Here is a 16,831-nt window from a genome sequence, read left to right as displayed (position 1 = left end):
CCCAACTATTGACCAAAGATATGATTCGGAGCCAATGCATATAATGCTAAAATTCGGGGCGCCAAATTGTACTGTAGATGTGTTCAGACTTTGTTGCCATAGTATGGAGCGTAGTGAAGCCCCTGCCCAACTAAAGCGTACCAAGTGTACGTGTGCAATCGATAAGAATAATGAAATAAAATGAAATTGTAAGCTAGTGCCACATAAGTTGGGCAGCAAATAGTTCTTGTTATAATTTGATTGATACGTCAAAACATATTTGTACAAATAGTGCGCTAAACAACCTGGCTATTTAACATGCCAAGACCAGGAGGGAGCTGCGTGCGGGTCCTCGAAACAGGTAGGACGATCATCAAAGAGAACGTCTAGAGATTCCCCCACACGTCTGTGCGGCCTGTCACCTTGGTGTATCTGTCCTTCGAAAGGACCGATGATCGGGCCGCCGTTAGGGGCCTGCGGAAAAGAAACCTGAAAAGTATAAAAAGAAAAGTGACTGTATGTGTGTCCGGGAAAGGTCGAGCCGTATGGTGGACCATAGTCTGGTTATGCCTCTGTCTCTGCCCATGGTATTTTGAGTGCGTAGTTATGTACGAGCGGTACGTATGCCGCCATTTGGTCAGGACTGAGATGGAGGCCGAATTGCTAGTGTAACTCCTGATGAGCCGGACTGTCAAGTTGTGGAGTAGTCCGGACTCGTTTGACAGTGTCCGAGAGCTTGGCCGCTGAATTAAAATTCTGCCTTAAAATGCCGCTCTGTACTTCCACGGCCAGGGCTGCGGTGTGTTCTTCAGTACGGAGGGAGCGCTCCGTGTTTCCATTGACTGTTATGACCCCGCGTGGTCCGGGCATCTTGAGTTTGAGATAAGCATAGTGTGCATCGCATTAAATCGAGCGAATGTGGTTCGTCCGAGCAGTGCGTGATAGCCACTGCGGAAGGGGATGATATGGAAGATCAACACTTCGCTTCTGAAGTTGTCCGGGGACCCGAAGACAACTTCCAGTGTGATTGAGCCCGTACAATGGGCCTCTACATCTGGTATAACTCCTTTAAAGGTAGTTTTGCTGGGCTTGATCCTTGATGGATCGATGCCCATTTTCCGCATTGTATCCTGATAGAGCAGGTTAAGGCTGCTGCCCCCGTCCATGAGGACTCGCGTAAGGTGGAATCCATCGATCATTGGGTCAAGCACCAGTGCGGCTGAACAGTCGTGGCGGATGCTAGTCGGATGGTCCCTGTGATCGAAAGTGATCAGGTAGGACGACCATGGGTTGAATTTTGGGGCGACTGGCTCTATCGCATAGACGTCCCTGAGCGCGCGCTTGCGCTCCCTCTTAGGGATAGGGGTGGCGTATATCATGTTCACCGTATTGACCTAAGGGGGAAACTTCTTCTGCCCCCTTGTGTTCGGTGGACGGGGCTCCTCGTCATCATCCTCACTTTGCGACCCCTTCTCCTTGTTTTCGGCGTTTATCTTGCCGGCCTGCTTAAAGACCCAACAACTTCTATTGGTATGATTGGTTGGCTTATCGGGGGTGCCATGTATTAGTTTTGTCCCTATGGACTAAACCCTCTGGTTTATATAGATACCGGAGGGGACTAGGGTTGTACAAAGTCGGTTATAGACAAAGGAATCTTCATATCCGAACGCCAAGCTTGCCATCCACGCCAAGGAGAGTCCCATCCGGACACGGGAGAGAGTCTTCTGTCTTGTATCTTCACATCCCATCAGTTCGGCCCATGTCCAATAGGCCGGACGTCCGAGGACCCCTAGTCCTGGACTTCCTCAACAAGCCCTTAAGAATAGGTAATTACCTTCATGTACTTCTCCTTACTCACATATTTCCCACGGCACTTCTTCTTGGCCCTCCTAATGTTAGTCGAGGCGTAGTAGTCTCGAACAGCCTGCACCCTAGCATCGTGTGGTAAGTTCGGAAGTAGGCGCTTGCACTCAGCTTCGAGAACCCTAGCCGCCTCCACCTCGTGTTCCTCAGAACACCTGTAGAAGGTCAGCAATCGAACAAGACAACACTGATTAGTACAATCACTAGGTAATGTTAATTTTTAATTCTGTAAAGGAGAAATTACCCAAAACCGTTGCCTCACAATGTGGGCCACCGTCTCGCACAAGACACTGTCGACCCTCTCCTCCGGCGAGGCCCGGGCAGCCACGTACAGCTCCCAGCTCAGTGCTAGCTGTGAAGCTGACCCTCATCGAGCAACGTGACCCACCCCGAGAAGTGGTACCGGAAAAGCACACCAAGGACCTGGTTGGGCCTGCGGACACCATCAGCGTGTATCCAACCCCTGCAGTATGACAAGGCCAACACATTAGATATTAATTTGAAGAAACATGAAGGACAAAGGTTAAAAAAGAGTAAGCGCACTTACTTTTACCCGTTAGGCTCAATCAAAGACCTCTGATCGCGGGTCGCCGGCATGGCCGGGAGCTTCGTACCACCACACTGGTAGACCTTCTTGGCCTGCTCAACCAGCTCGCCCTCGCTAAAACTATCATCAGACCAGGTCTCCTCACCATCAGCATGGCCACTAGTCTCCGGAGTCACGTGCGACGAAGACTCCGGGACCGGAGTCTCGTGGGACGAACACTCTGGGGCCCGAGTCTCCTGGGACGAAGGTTGGGCGACCTGAGGCTCGTGGACCGGAGTCCAAGACGGGTCCAAGTTTGACGGGTCCACCTGAGAGGGAGCACTCCGGTGGTCCAAAGAAAAAGCTGGGGGTGGCGGCGAGGAAGGCGCAACAGGCTTCCTACCTCTCCCGCCGCCACGTCCACCTCTAGCTACACCCCTCTTCGTCTTGCCCCGACCTCTCCCGGCCGAAGAAGAAGCGCCCGCCGATGTCGTCATGTTGTCTACGAGCGCTCTCCGAAGCTGCTGGGGTGGAATATAGCCACCCCTCCCAGCACGCGCCGAGGAAGGAGGCTCGGAGCGCTCTTGACCCATGCCCACCATCTGTCAACACATGCAATGACAAAGAGTAAACGAAATTAGTACAACATAGACATAATAAAATATTTAAGTGTGTACCATCATCATGAACATAATAAAAAATTGAATACCTAATAACATGAACTAATTAATAATATATATTCCTCTCGATCCTCGACCCCTCGACCGCTCGGTGACCCTCGACCATCGGCGACCGTCTTTTTCTACTTTTCCTACTTTTTCATCTTCTACTTCTACTTCTTTGTTTTTTTCATCATCATCATCTTCTTCTTCTTCTACCTATTGTTCCTTTTTTTCATCTTCTTCTTCTTACTCTTCTTCTATTTCTTCTTCTTCCTCTTCTTCTTTTACTTCTTTTTTTCATCTTTCTTCTTCTTACTCTTCCTCTTCTTCTTCATCTTCTTCTTTTACTTCTTTTTTTCATGTTACTTCTTCTATTCTTCTCCTCATCCTCTTCTTCTTCTTCTTCTTCTTCTTATTTATTTTCCTTTTTCCTCTCCTTCTTTTTCTTCTTCTTCCTTCTTTTCCTTCTTCCTCTTGTCTTCTTTTTCTTCTTCATTTTCCTTATTTTCCTTTTTCCTCTCCACTTCTAATTTTTCTTCTTTTCTTCTAAATATAAAAAACTAACCTACAATCTACTTCTTCTTCTTCTTCTTCTTCATCTTCGTCCTCCTCCTCCTCCTCTTCCTCTTCCTCTTCTTCTCCTTCTTCTTCTTCTTCTTCTTCTTCTTCTTCTTCCTCTTCCTCTTCCCCCTTCTACTTATTCTACTTTTCTTCTTCTTTTTTCATCTTTTTTTACTTCCTTTAATTATGACTATTTAACTAAAACCTAACACTAATCTAACATAATCTAATCTAATCTAGCTAACTATATATGTAATATATCTAATATCTAAAACAGAAAAGAAAAAGCAGAAAAAAACAGAACTCCTCCTCTTCTTCTTCTTCCCCCTTATACTTATTCTACTTTTCTTCTTTTCTATATTTTATTTTTTCTTCTTCTTCTTTTTTCTATGTTTTCTCCTCCTAGTTCTTTTAGGTCTTCTTTTCTTTCTTTCTTTCTTTCTTTCTTTCTTTCTTTCTTTTCTTTTCTTGTTCTTGGGCTTATCTAACTAAGTAATTAACCTAAAAACTAACTAAGTAATTAACCTAAAAAATAACTAAATAACTAATTAACCTATGTACAGTAGGGTAAAACAACTACCTAATTAACCTAAAAAACTAACTAACTAACTAACCTAAATAAAAAAATAGCAACAAAAAAAGACAGAAAAAAGGAAAGAAACCTCAACAGGGGCGGAGCGGCGCCGGGCGGCGGGGGGCGGAGTGGCGACGAGCAGCGGGAGCCGAGGCGGCGGGCGGCCTGAGCGGCGGGGGGTCGGGGCTGTCTGGGGCGCGGGGCGGAGCGCCGGGCGGCGGGGGGCAGAGCGGCGACGGGCGGCATGAGCGGTGGGGCGCCGGGGCAGCGGGGGGTCGGGGGCGCGGGGTGGTAGGGGATCGGGGGCATCGGGGGGGTGGTGGTCGGGGCGGCGGGGTCGGTGGTGGTTGGGGGCGGTGGGGGTCGGCGGCGTCGCCGGCGGGCACGGGCGCGGCGCGGGTGAGGTAAGGGAGAGAGAGAGGGGTGGGCCGCGGGGCGACCGTTTTTAGTTAGGTTTAGTTTCTTTGCCATCTGCTAGCGGACGACAAAAAGCGTAGCTAGTGGGGTCGGGGCGGGGGGAAAACGGCCGTTAGATTGGCTATTCTCTTTGCCTTCTGCTCGTGGACGGAAAAGAAGCTTTGTCGTCTGCTAGCAGACGGCAAAGAAAGTGGCCATTAGGTGGTTCTTTGTTAGTGGGCCACCCTCCCTCTTTGCCGTCTGGTAGCAGACGGCAAAGCTTCTATGTCGTCTGTTGGCAGACGGCAAAGAGCTGGCTGACGGCAAACATGGTCTTTGCCGTCAGCTCTTTCTTTGCCATCAACTTTATTTAAGCTGATGGCAAAGACCTTCTTTGTCGTGAGCTAGCAGACGACAAAAAGCTGGCTGACGGCAAAGATCTTGATTCCAATAGTGGAAGATGGAGACTCAAATTAATATAAAAATTGCATAAAGTAAAAGAAAGGCCCTTCGCAGAGGGAAGTAGGGATTTGTAGAGGTGCCAGAGCTCAAAGCGAAAAAGATAGAGATAAAAATATTTTGGGAGGCATGCTTTTCCTGTCAACGAGAACGATCAAGTAGTTCCCAATACTTTCCATGCTAGACATATCATAGGCGGTTCCCAAACAGAAATTAAATTTTATTCCTTTTTCAACCATACTTTCACTTTCCATGGCTAGCTGTATCCACGGGTGCTTTCCATACCAACACTTTCCAAGGAATTTATTATTTGACAACATATAGTAAATTCATTTTTCATTTCGGGACTGGGCATCCCTAATACCTTTGCCTTACTGTCCTGCAATGGCAAGTGAATAAACACTCATCTTGAGAATAACATATCTAGCATGGAAATATATTAGCCACCCCCTACCCTTTCATGAGCAGTACGAGCACATAAAAGAAAATTTTATTTTGAAAATTAGAGATGGCACATACAAATTTTCTTAGAACGGCAAAAGCATACCGCATATAGGTAGGTATGGTGGACTCATGTGGTAAAACTGGTTTAAACGATTTTGGATGGACAAGTAGTGATCATACTTAGTGCAAATGAAGGCTAGGAAAAAGATTGAGAAGCGACCAAACAAGAAACGAAAAATCTCATAAGCGAGCATTAAGTATAATTAACACCGAATAATGCACCACAAGTAGGATGTAATTTCATTGCATAACTATTGACTTTCGTGCTTGCATAGGGAATCACAAACCTTAACACCAATATTCTTACTAAAGCATAATTACTCATCAACATGACTCACATATCACATCATCATATCTCAAAACTATTACAAGGAATCAAGTTTATTTTGTCCAATGATCTTCATGAAAGTTTTTATTATATCCTCCTTGGATATTTATCACGTTGGAACTAATTTGTGTTGCTTTTGATAAGCTCAAACAAATATAATTGAAGATCATGAGCATAATATTTCTTTCTCTCAAATTAATTTAAGTGAAGCAAGAGTAATTTCTTAAAAAAATTACTAACTCTCAAATAAATCTAAGTGAAGCATGAGAGCATTTCTTAAAAAATAATAGAGCACACCGTGCTCAAAAAGATATAAGTGAAGCAGTAGAGCAATTCCATTCAAGTCCTAAAACAAAAAGCTAAACAAGCAAAGACTCATATCATACAAGACGCTCCAAGCAAAACTCATAGTATGTGAGGAATAAAAATATAGTTTCGAGTAAAATACCGATGGTCGTTAGGAGAAAGAGGGGATGCCACTCAGGCATCCCCAAGCTTAGTTGCTTGCTTATCTTTGGATAATAGCTTGGGATGCCATGGGCATCCCCAATCTTAGGCACTTCTTACTCCTTATTCCTTCATCCATCATAACATCACCCAATACTTGAAAACTTCAATCACCCAAAACTCAACAAAACCTTCGTGAGATCCGTTAGTATAAGAAAACAAATCACTATTATAAGTACTGTTGAAAACCCATTCATATTTTATTCTTGCATTATATCTACTGTATTCCAACTTTTCTATGGCAAAAATTCTTCAAAGAAAACCATAGAATCATCAAAACAAGCACACAACGCAAAGAAAACAGAATTTGTCAAAAACAGAACAGTCTGTAGCAATTTGGATATTTCAAATACTTCTGTAACTCCAAAAATTCTGAAATATTAGGAAAACGTGAGAAATTTGTATATTAATCTTCTGAAAAAAAGAATTGGTATTTTATCACGCTCCTGTTAAAAATGAGAATTATTTTTGTGAGCGCAAAAGTTTCTTTTTTCAGCAAGATCAAATCAACTATCACCCAAGATGATCCTAAAGGCGTTGCTTGGCACAAACACTAATTAAAACACAAAAAACATAGTCATAACAGTAGCATAATTGTGCAAACACTCAAGAATAGAAAGCAGAAGGCAAAAATAAATTTTATTCATTGGGTTGCCTCCCAACGAGCGCTATTGTTTTATGCCCCTAGCTAGGCATAAAGCAAGGATCTAAGTATTGTCATCTTTGTTTCTAGATCCATAGGATGCCCTCATGATTGATTTATATCTAGGGAAGTCTACCAAGAATAATTGGACAAGACAGATTGCAATCAATATCAAGAACAATAAAATCTATGGGCACATAATTCCTATTTGCAAGAATAAGAACATCATTAATTCTTCCCATGGGGCATTTTAATAGTAGAATCCACAAGTGCAAATTTAGAGAACACTCTTCAATATCGGTAAGACCAAGCACATCACATAAATATTTCGGAATTGTAGAAACACTAGCACCCAAGTCACATAAATCAAAACTCTCATAATTTTTAATCTTGTCTTTGATAGTGGGTTCCCACTCATCATGTAATTTTCTAGGAATTGAAACTTCTAATTCCAATTTTTCTTCCAAAGCTTTCATCAAAGCATCAACAATATGTTTAGTAAAAGCTTTATTTTGTTCATAAGCATGGGGTGAATTTATCATGGATTGCAACAAAGAAATACAATCAATCAAAGAGCAACTATCACAATTAAAGTCTTTGTAATCCAAAAGAGTGGGCATATCACTAGTTAAAGTTTTGACCTCTTCAAACCCAATTTTATCAATTTTCTCAACAAGATTTTCACCCTCCGAATTATCGGGATGACTTCTAGCTAAAGTTGACTCTTCTCGAGTTCCTTTTTCATCAATCTTAAGTTTACTAAACAAAGGATCAATAGAAGAAATACCAACCATTTTCAGATCTTTATCACTTGTATCTTCTAATGAGATTGGTTTGGCGGCCATTTGATTTACTAGGGTAGCTTGTGCATCGGATATTTTTCCTAGCAAACTTTCAGCAAAGGCATACTTAGATTGGAGATTGCAAACTTCTCTACTAATATCATCGAGTTGTTTTGTTATAGCATCAAGGACAACAGAGTGCTCCTTAAGTTCCCCAGTAAAATATTTATTGTGCTCAAATTGTGTAGTCATATATTCCTTAGTACTTTTCTCAATTTCAAGAAAAATATTGGGGTAAGGAACATCATAATATTTTCTTTGAGGCATCATGACTACGCAAACAAGAACACATGCAAAAACAGATCTGACGAGAAAACGGCGAACAAAAAAGAGGGCGAATAAAACGGCAATTTTTTATGAAGTGGGGGAGAGGAAAATGAGAGGCAAATGGCAAATAATGTAAATTGCAAGGAGATGAGATTTGTGATTAGGAACCTGGTAGATGTTGATGATGTCTCCCCGGCAATGGCGCCAGAAATTCCGTTTGATGTTTGCTTGAACTGCGTCGGTATTTCCCCAAAGAGGAAGGGATGATGCAGCACAGCAATGGTAGGTATTTCCCTCAGTGGTTAGACAAAGGTTATCGAACTAACAGGAGAACCACGCAACACTACGTTGTCGGTGTACAAAAGTAGGGGTCCCTTTTTGTACCCCTTTACTTGTGCGCGGGCAGTCGCAGCCCCACGCCCCTGGCCACGCTTGGCGGGGCAAAGGAAGCAAAGCCACAAGACAACCAGAGCAATGCCAAGGCAGAGACACGAAGAGCAGAAAGGCGAGGTGAACTCCCCCGGAAAGGCCCTTGCTGGGGCGGCCTTCACAGCCCTGGGAAGAACCTTGCCAGGGCAACTTGCCCAGCGCCAGCAGGGCTGCCACCCTTGAGCCTGAGAGTTCCAACGCCCTCAACCACATTGGAACCAAGGCTCAGGGGGCGCCTCCGTGGTGGCATACAGATCTTCGTGAAGACCAAGAACATGCAAGATCAGATGAGCATCAGAAGACGAAGATCCTCGGCAAGATCCTTGCCGAGGATACCCACGAGACCCCCCGGCAAGGCTCTTTCCGGGGACGCCCACGATGTCATGGCAAGACCCTTGCCGAAGACATCCGCGGGGCCGCAGCCAGGCCCACATCTGCCAAGACTCCACCGCCGTTCCCATGCAGCTGCCAGCCCACCAACTAAGAGAGCACCTGTGTGGCGACGTGCGGCCTCTAGGCCAACTCAGCAAACACCTGCGTGGTGGCATGCAGATCTTTGTGAAGACTCTGCCACCGCACGAGCTCAGCAGTCACCCAGCCAGCATGGCGCTACATGCTTCGTCTGCTCGGACGCGCGTCAAAGCCAGGCGAGGCGGCGACAGCTGGGACGAGCTTCCTTGCCGTCCCCGATAAAGCAAGAAGGGCACGTCGGCAGCGCAATAAATGCATTTGTCCTACGATGCCAGGAGATAGACTCGACTACTGTACAACTTTCCACCTCCGGTGTGCCACTGTCGCAGCCCCTTTTGACTATAAAAGGAGGCCCGTGGCGTACTGAGTAAGGATTCAGACTTTTTGGACCCTGCATGCTTTGTAGCTAGTCCAAGAACACCAGATAAACATAAACAAGCAGGAGTAGGGTATTACGCATGACTTGTGGCCCGAACCTGGATAATCCCCCTGCATTGATCTCTCAATCATGCTCTTTCCACAGCCCCGCGCCCGCCAACCGTAGCAAAAGGGATTCCTCGTGATCCCGTAGGTGTCATTTCCCCCGACATCTTTGGCACGCCAGGTAGGGGGCGCAAGCTGTGAAAATCCGGTTTGGAGGTTAGCACACCGACTTCACCATCACCATGGCCCCCAAGAGAAAGGGGATCACAGCGATCGGCTTGTCTGGGGTCGGCCCGTCTGCGTCAGCGCGAGCAGGCGGCCGGGTGGCCACGGATGGGGCCGGAGACGTGGCCCGCGAGCATCCATGACATTCTGGCGATCGGAGCCAGGCGAGCGGCGTCGTCCGAAGCTGAGATGGCGAGCCACGCGCCGCTAGGTCCGGGGGCGGGGCCGTGCTACCCATGGGTGGCGCAGCAACCTCTACGGCACCCCAGCTGGCGCCCGTGCCGTGCCCTTCCCAGGCCGCGCGCGATGAGCAACACCGCGATGCCGGAGCCCCCGGGCACCGCCGCAGAAAGAGCCCTGTGCGCCACTCACAGGACGAACCAGGCCGGCGTGCGCACTCAGACGCCGGTGCAGGCGGCGTGCGACTGCGAGACCGCGATAGAGCCCCTTCTAACCAGGTTAAAAGTCGGAGCGCATCACGGTCTACGCAGATCTCGCCGCCGCCTACGCCAGCAGAAGCGCTGGCGCGCGTGCAGCTGCTCCTCGACTTCCCCGTGCTGCGGAGAAGCTCGGCGAGTGGAGAGCCACAGTCCGAAGCCTTGTCAGCTTCGCGAACAAAGCCGAGCTGCTCCCAACGGGACCCTCACACCGGTGTCCTGACGAGCCGGTGCATGCCGACGGTGGGGGGACCAGAGACGCTACGACCACGGTGCACTCCCCCCCGGCGGCCGCGAACACCGCCACTGGCCCATTGACCCGACGTCGGTGACAACATTTCCACAGCGTCGTCCGACCCGCGAACATGCCGCGACCAATGTCAAGTCCTTCAGGATCGGGCCCAGGAAGACGCTTGAACTACCATCGAACAACGACGGGAGACGTGCCATCAGTCAGATTGGCGTGCGGCGCCTACTATTTACTACCCGGCGCCGGGGGGCCCGGGCGACCTGCCTTACGAGGCGGGTTGTCCAGCCTTTTCCCAAGAGCTGCGGCAGTTCCAGTGGCCCTCGCACCGCACGTTCAAGCCCGATGTTGGTGAGAAGTACAACGGCAAGACCCACCTGTCGGAGTTCCTCAGCATCTACACCATCGCGATGCAAGCTGCTGGAGATCGCGGCGACAAGGTGCTTGTTAATTACATCCCATTGGCACTTAAACCCAACATCATGTCGTGGTTGATGCACTTGCCAGTGGATTCCATTTCTTCTTGGTCGGATTTGTGTCATGAGTTTGTTGGCGCCTTCACTGGAGGCCACCAAGCTCATGGCCAGGCAAGCGATTTGCACATCATCCCCTAGAAAGAAGCTGAAAACCTGCGCAAGTACATACAGAGGTCAGCCGGGTGCAGTACAACATCCCAGATGTTCATCCCGCCGCCGTTATCAGCGCGTTCCATCAGAATGTGCGCAACCCCAATATGCGTGAAGAGTTGGCGATGAACAAGGTCAAGGATGTGGCCGAACTTTACGTTCTGGCCGATAGACGTGCTCGAGCTGAAGAGGGGAGGAAGTACCCCGGCGAGGACGCCGGTGCGGAAACCGACTCCACAGACGAAGACAACGCTTCCCCAACAAAGAAGGGTCGGCGCCGCAATAGGAAGCGCAAGGGCAAGACTGTGCTTGCCGTTGAGGGATCCGGCGAGCTCAGTGATACGTCTCCAACGTATCTATAATTTTTTATTGTTCCATGCTATTATATTATCTGTTTCGGATGTTTATGGGCCTTACTAAACACTTTTATATTATTTTTGGGACTAACCTATTAACCCAGAGCCCAGTGCCAGTTTCTGTTTTTTTCCTTGTTTCAGTGTTCCGCAGAAAAGGAATATCAAACGGAGTCCAAATGGAATGAAACCTTCGGGAGCGTGATTTTTGGAACGAACGTGATCCAAGAGACTTGGAGTTGAAGTCAAGGAAGCTTCGAGGTGGCCACGAGGCAGGGAGGCGCGCCTTCCCCCCTGGGCGCGCCCCCCACCCTCATGGGCCCTTCGTGGCTCCCCTAACCGACTTCTTCCGCCTATATATATCCATATACCCTAAAAACTTCGGGGAACAGAATAGATTGGGAGTTCCGCCGCCGCAAGCCTCTGTAGCCACCAAAAACCAATCGGGACCCTGTTCCAGTACCCTGCCGGGGGGGGAACCCTCACCGGTGGCCATCTTCATCATCCCGACGCTCTCCATGATGAGGAGGGAGTAGTTCACCCTCGGGGCTGAGGGTATGTACCAGTAGCTATGTGTTTGATCTCTCTCTCTCTCTCTCTCGTGTTCTTGAGGTGATACGATCTTGATGTATCGCGAGCTTTGCTATTTTAGTTGGATCTTATGATGTTTCTCCCCCTCTAGTCTCTTGGAATGGATTGAGTTTTCCTTTGAAGTTATCTTATCAGATTGAGGATTTAAGGATTTGAGAACACTTGATGTATGTCTTGCCGTGCTTATCTGTGGTGACAATGGGATATTCACGTGATCTACTTGATGTATGTTTTGGTGATCAACTTGCGGGTTCAATGAACTTATGCATAGGAGTTGGCACACGTTTTCGTCCTGACTCTCCGGTAGAAACTTTGGGGCACTCTTTGAAGTAGTTTTGTGTTGCTTGAATAGATGAATCTGAGATGGTGTGATGCATATCGTGTAATCATACCCGCGGATACTTGAGGTGACATTAGGGTTATGGTTGATTTGTGTCTTAAGGTGTTATTCTAGTACGAACTCTATGATAGATCGAACGGAAAGAATAGCTTCATGTTATTTTACTACGGACTCTTGAATAGATCGATCAGAAAGGATAACTTTGTGCTGGTTTCGTACCCGCAATAATCTCTTCGTTTGTTCTCCGCTATTAGTGACTTTGGAGTGACTCTTTGTTGCCTGTTCAGGGATAGTTATTTGACCCAATTATGTTATTATTGTTGAGAGAACTTGCACTAGTGAAAGTATGAACCCTAGGCCTTGTTTCCTAGCATTGCAATACCGTTTACGCTCACTTTTATCATTAGTTACCTTGCTGTTTTTATATTTTCAGATTAAAAAAACCTATATCTACCATCCATATTGCACTTGTATCACCATCTCTTCGCGGAACTAGTGCACCTATACAATTTACCATTGTATTGGGTGTGTTGGGGACACAAGAGACTCTTTGTTATTTGGTTGCAGGGTTGCTTGAGAGAGACCATCTTCATCCTACGCCTCCCACGGATTGATAAACCTTAGGTCATCCACTTGAGGGAAATGTGCTACTGTCCTACAAACCTTTGCACTTGGAGGCCCAACAACGTCTACAAGAAGGTTGCGCGAGGAGGTGAGTGCTTGAAGGTATATCTTTAGATCTTGCAATCGAATCTTTTAGTTTCTTGTTTTGTCACTAGTTTAGTTTATAAAAGAAAACTACAAAAAAATGGAATTAAGAGTGCCTCATATGCTTCATCTTTTTAATATCTTTCGTGAAAATAAGGATTCCGATAATTGTGCCAAAATGCTAGAAGAAGAATGCATTAAAAGGTTTGGCACTAAATCTTTCAATGATGAGCATGATTGCAATGTTGTTAGTATGAATTCTTTGAATACCCATGATGCTAATGATATGCAAAGCCACAAGCTTGGGGATGCTATGTTTGATGAAGATGATATTTTTTGTCCCCCATGTTTTGATAAGCAAATTTATTATGATGAAAGCATGCCTCCTATTTATGATGATTATATTGATGAAAGTGGATTTGGAGAGGTTCCAATTGATTATGAGAACAAAGTTGCTACCTATGATGATTATTGTGATGCTTTGTATGCTATTAAGAATAATGATAACCATGAAACTTGTCATCATGATTTTAGTTTTGAATTGGATTATGCCTCACATGATAATTATTTGGTTGAGTTTGCTCCCACTATTATTCAGGAGAAGCAATTTGCTTATGTGGAGAGTAGTAAATTTTCTATGCTTGTAGATCATGAAATGAATGATTTATGTGATGGTTATATTGTTGAATTCATTCATGATGCTACTGAAAATTATTATGAGGGACGAACATATGCTTGTAGGAATTGCAATAATATCAAGTTTCCTCTCTATGTGCTTAAAGTTTTGAAGTTATGCTTGTTTTGCCTTCGTATGCTAGTTGATTATTGTTCCCATAAATTGTTTGCTCAGAAAATCCCTATGCATAGGAAGTGGGTTAGACTTAAATGTGCTAGTCATATTCTTCATGATGCTCTGTTTATGTTTCAATTCTTATCTTTTATGTGAGCATCATTGAAATCATCATGCCTAGCTAGGGGCGTTAACGTTAGCGCTTGTTGGGAGGCGACCCAATTTAATTTTAGTTTTTCACTTTTTGCTCATGCTTAGCAATAAATAATCTATCTAGCCTCTGGTTAGATGTGGTTTTATGTTTTAATTAGTGTTTGTGCCAAGTTAAACCTATAGGATCTTTTTGGATGATAGTTATTTGATCTTGCTGAAAATTCTAGAAACTTTCTGTTCACGAAAACAATTGTTAAAAATTACAGAACGTGATATAATATTGATTCCAATTGCAGCAGATCGATAAACAAATTATTTAGGTCGTCCTATTTTGGTAGAAATTTTAGAGTTCCAGAAGTTTGCGTTAGTTACAGATTACTACAGACTGTTCTGTTTTTGACAGATTCTGTTTTTCGTGTGTTGTTTGCTTATTTTGATGAGTCTATGGCTAGTAAAAGAGTTTATAAACCATATAGAAGTTGGAATATGGTAAGTTTAACACCAATATAAATAAAGAATGAGTTCATTACAGTACCATGAAGTGGTGTTTTGTTTTCTTTCGCTAACGGAGCTCACGAGTTTTCTGTTAAGTTTTGTGTTGTGAAGGTTTCAAGTTTTGGGTAAAGATTCGATGGACTATGGAATAAGGAGTGGGAAGAGCCTAAGCTCGGGGATGCCCAAGGCACCCCAAGCTAAATCCAAGGACACCAAAAAACAAAAGCTTGGGGATGCCCGGAAGGCATCCCCTCTTTCGTCCTCATCCGTCGGTAAATTTACTTGGAGCTATATTTTTATTCACCACATGATATGTGTTTTGCTTGGAGCGTCATGTCATTTTATTTTGTTTTGCTTGCTGTTTGAATAAAGTATCAAGATCTGAAATTCTTAAAATGGGAGAGAGTCTTCACATAGCTACATAATTATTTAACTACTCGTTAATCTTCACTTATATCTTTTTGGAGTAGTTTGTCATTTGCTCTAGTGCTTCACTTATATCATTTAGAGCACGGTGGTGGTTGTATTTTATAGAAATTATTGATCTCTCATGCTTCACTTATATTATTTTGAGAGTCTTAAAGAGCATGGTAATTTGCTTTAATTGTGAAATTAATCTTCCATATTAGGTTCACTGAATATCATGAGAAGTTAGATACTTGATAAGTGTTTTGAGATATAAAGGTGGTAATATTAGATTGTGCTAGTTGAGTAATTGTGAATTGAGAAATACTTGTGATAAAATTGGCAAGTCCCGTAGCATGCACATATGGTAAAAGCTGTGTAACAATTTTGACACAAAGGTGTTCTTTTATTGCTTTCCTTATGAGTGGCGGTCGGGGACGAGCGATGGTCTTTTCCTACCAATCTATCCCTCTAGGGGCATGCGTAGTAGTACTTTGCTTCGAGGTCTAATAAACTTTCGCAATAAGTATATGAGTTCTTTATGACTAATGTGAGTTCATGGATTATACGCACTCTCAACCTTCCACAATTTTCTAGCCTCTACGGTACCGCGCATTGCCCTTTCTCACCACGAGAGTTGCTGCAAATTTCGCCGGTGCATCCAAACCCCGTGATATGATACGCTCTATCACACATAAGCCTCCTTATATCTTCCTCAAAATAGCCACCATACCTACCTATCATGGCATTTCCATAGCCATTCCGACATATATTGCCATGCAACTTTTCACCGTTCCGTTTATTATGACACGCTTCATCATTCTCATATTGCTTTGCATGATCATGTAGTTGACATCATATTTTGTGGCAAAGCCACCATTCATAATTTTTTCATACATGCCGCTCTTGATTCATCGCATATCCCGGTACACCGCCGGAGGCATTCACATAGAGTCATATTTTGTTCTAAGTATTGAGTTGTAATTGTTGAGTTGTAAATAATAAAGGTGTGATGATCATCATTATTAGATCATTGTCCCATGTGAGGAAAGGATGATGGAGACTATGATTCCCCCACAAGTCGGGATGAGATTCCGGACTAAATAAAAAAAGAGGCCAAAGAAAAAAAGGCCCAAAGAAAAAAAAAGGCCCAAAGAAAAAAAATGAGAGAAAAAGAGAGAAGGGACAATGTTACTATCCTTTTCGACACTTGTGCTTCAAAGTAGCACCATGATTTTCATGGTAGAGAGTCTCCTATGCTGTCACTTTCATATACTAGTGGGAATTTTTCATCATAGAACTTGGCTTGTATATTCCAATGATGGGCTTCCTCAAAACGCCCTAGGTCTTCGTGAGCAAGCGAGTTGGATGCACACCCACTTAGTTTCTTTTGTTGAGCTTTCATATATTTATAGCTCTAGTGCATCCATTGCATGGCAATCCCTACTTCTCTCATTGACATCAATTGATGGGCATATCCATAGCCTATTGATTAGCCGCGTCAATGTGACACTTTCTACCTTTTTGTCTTCTCTCATAACCCCCATCACTATACTTTAATCCACCCATAGTGCTATATCCATGGCTTGTGCTCATGTATTGCGTAAGAGTTGAAAAGGCTGAAGCGCGTTAAAAGTATGAACCAATTGCTCGGCTTGTCATCGGGGTTATACATGATGAGAACGTTTGTGTGACAATGTTGAAACATGGCCTAACTATATGATTTTGTAGGGATAAGCTTTCTTTGGCTATGTTATTTTGATAAGACATAATTGCTTGGTTAGCATGTTTGAAGTATTATGGTTTTTATATCAACATTAAACTTTTATCTTGAATCTTTTGGATCTAAATATTCATGCCACAATAAAAAGATTTACATTGAGAATTATGCTAAGAAGCATTCCACATAAAAAATTCTGTTTTTATCATTCACCTACTCGAGGACGAGCAGGAATTAAGCTTGGGGATGCTGATACGTCTCCAACGTATCTATAATTTTTTATTGTTCCATGCTATTATATTATCTG

Source organism: Triticum aestivum, chromosome 7D, assembly GCF_018294505.1.
Source record: "Triticum aestivum cultivar Chinese Spring chromosome 7D, IWGSC CS RefSeq v2.1, whole genome shotgun sequence".
NCBI classification, from domain to species: Eukaryota; Viridiplantae; Streptophyta; class Magnoliopsida; order Poales; family Poaceae; genus Triticum; species Triticum aestivum.
Note: the sequence above shows the minus strand (reverse complement) of the source record.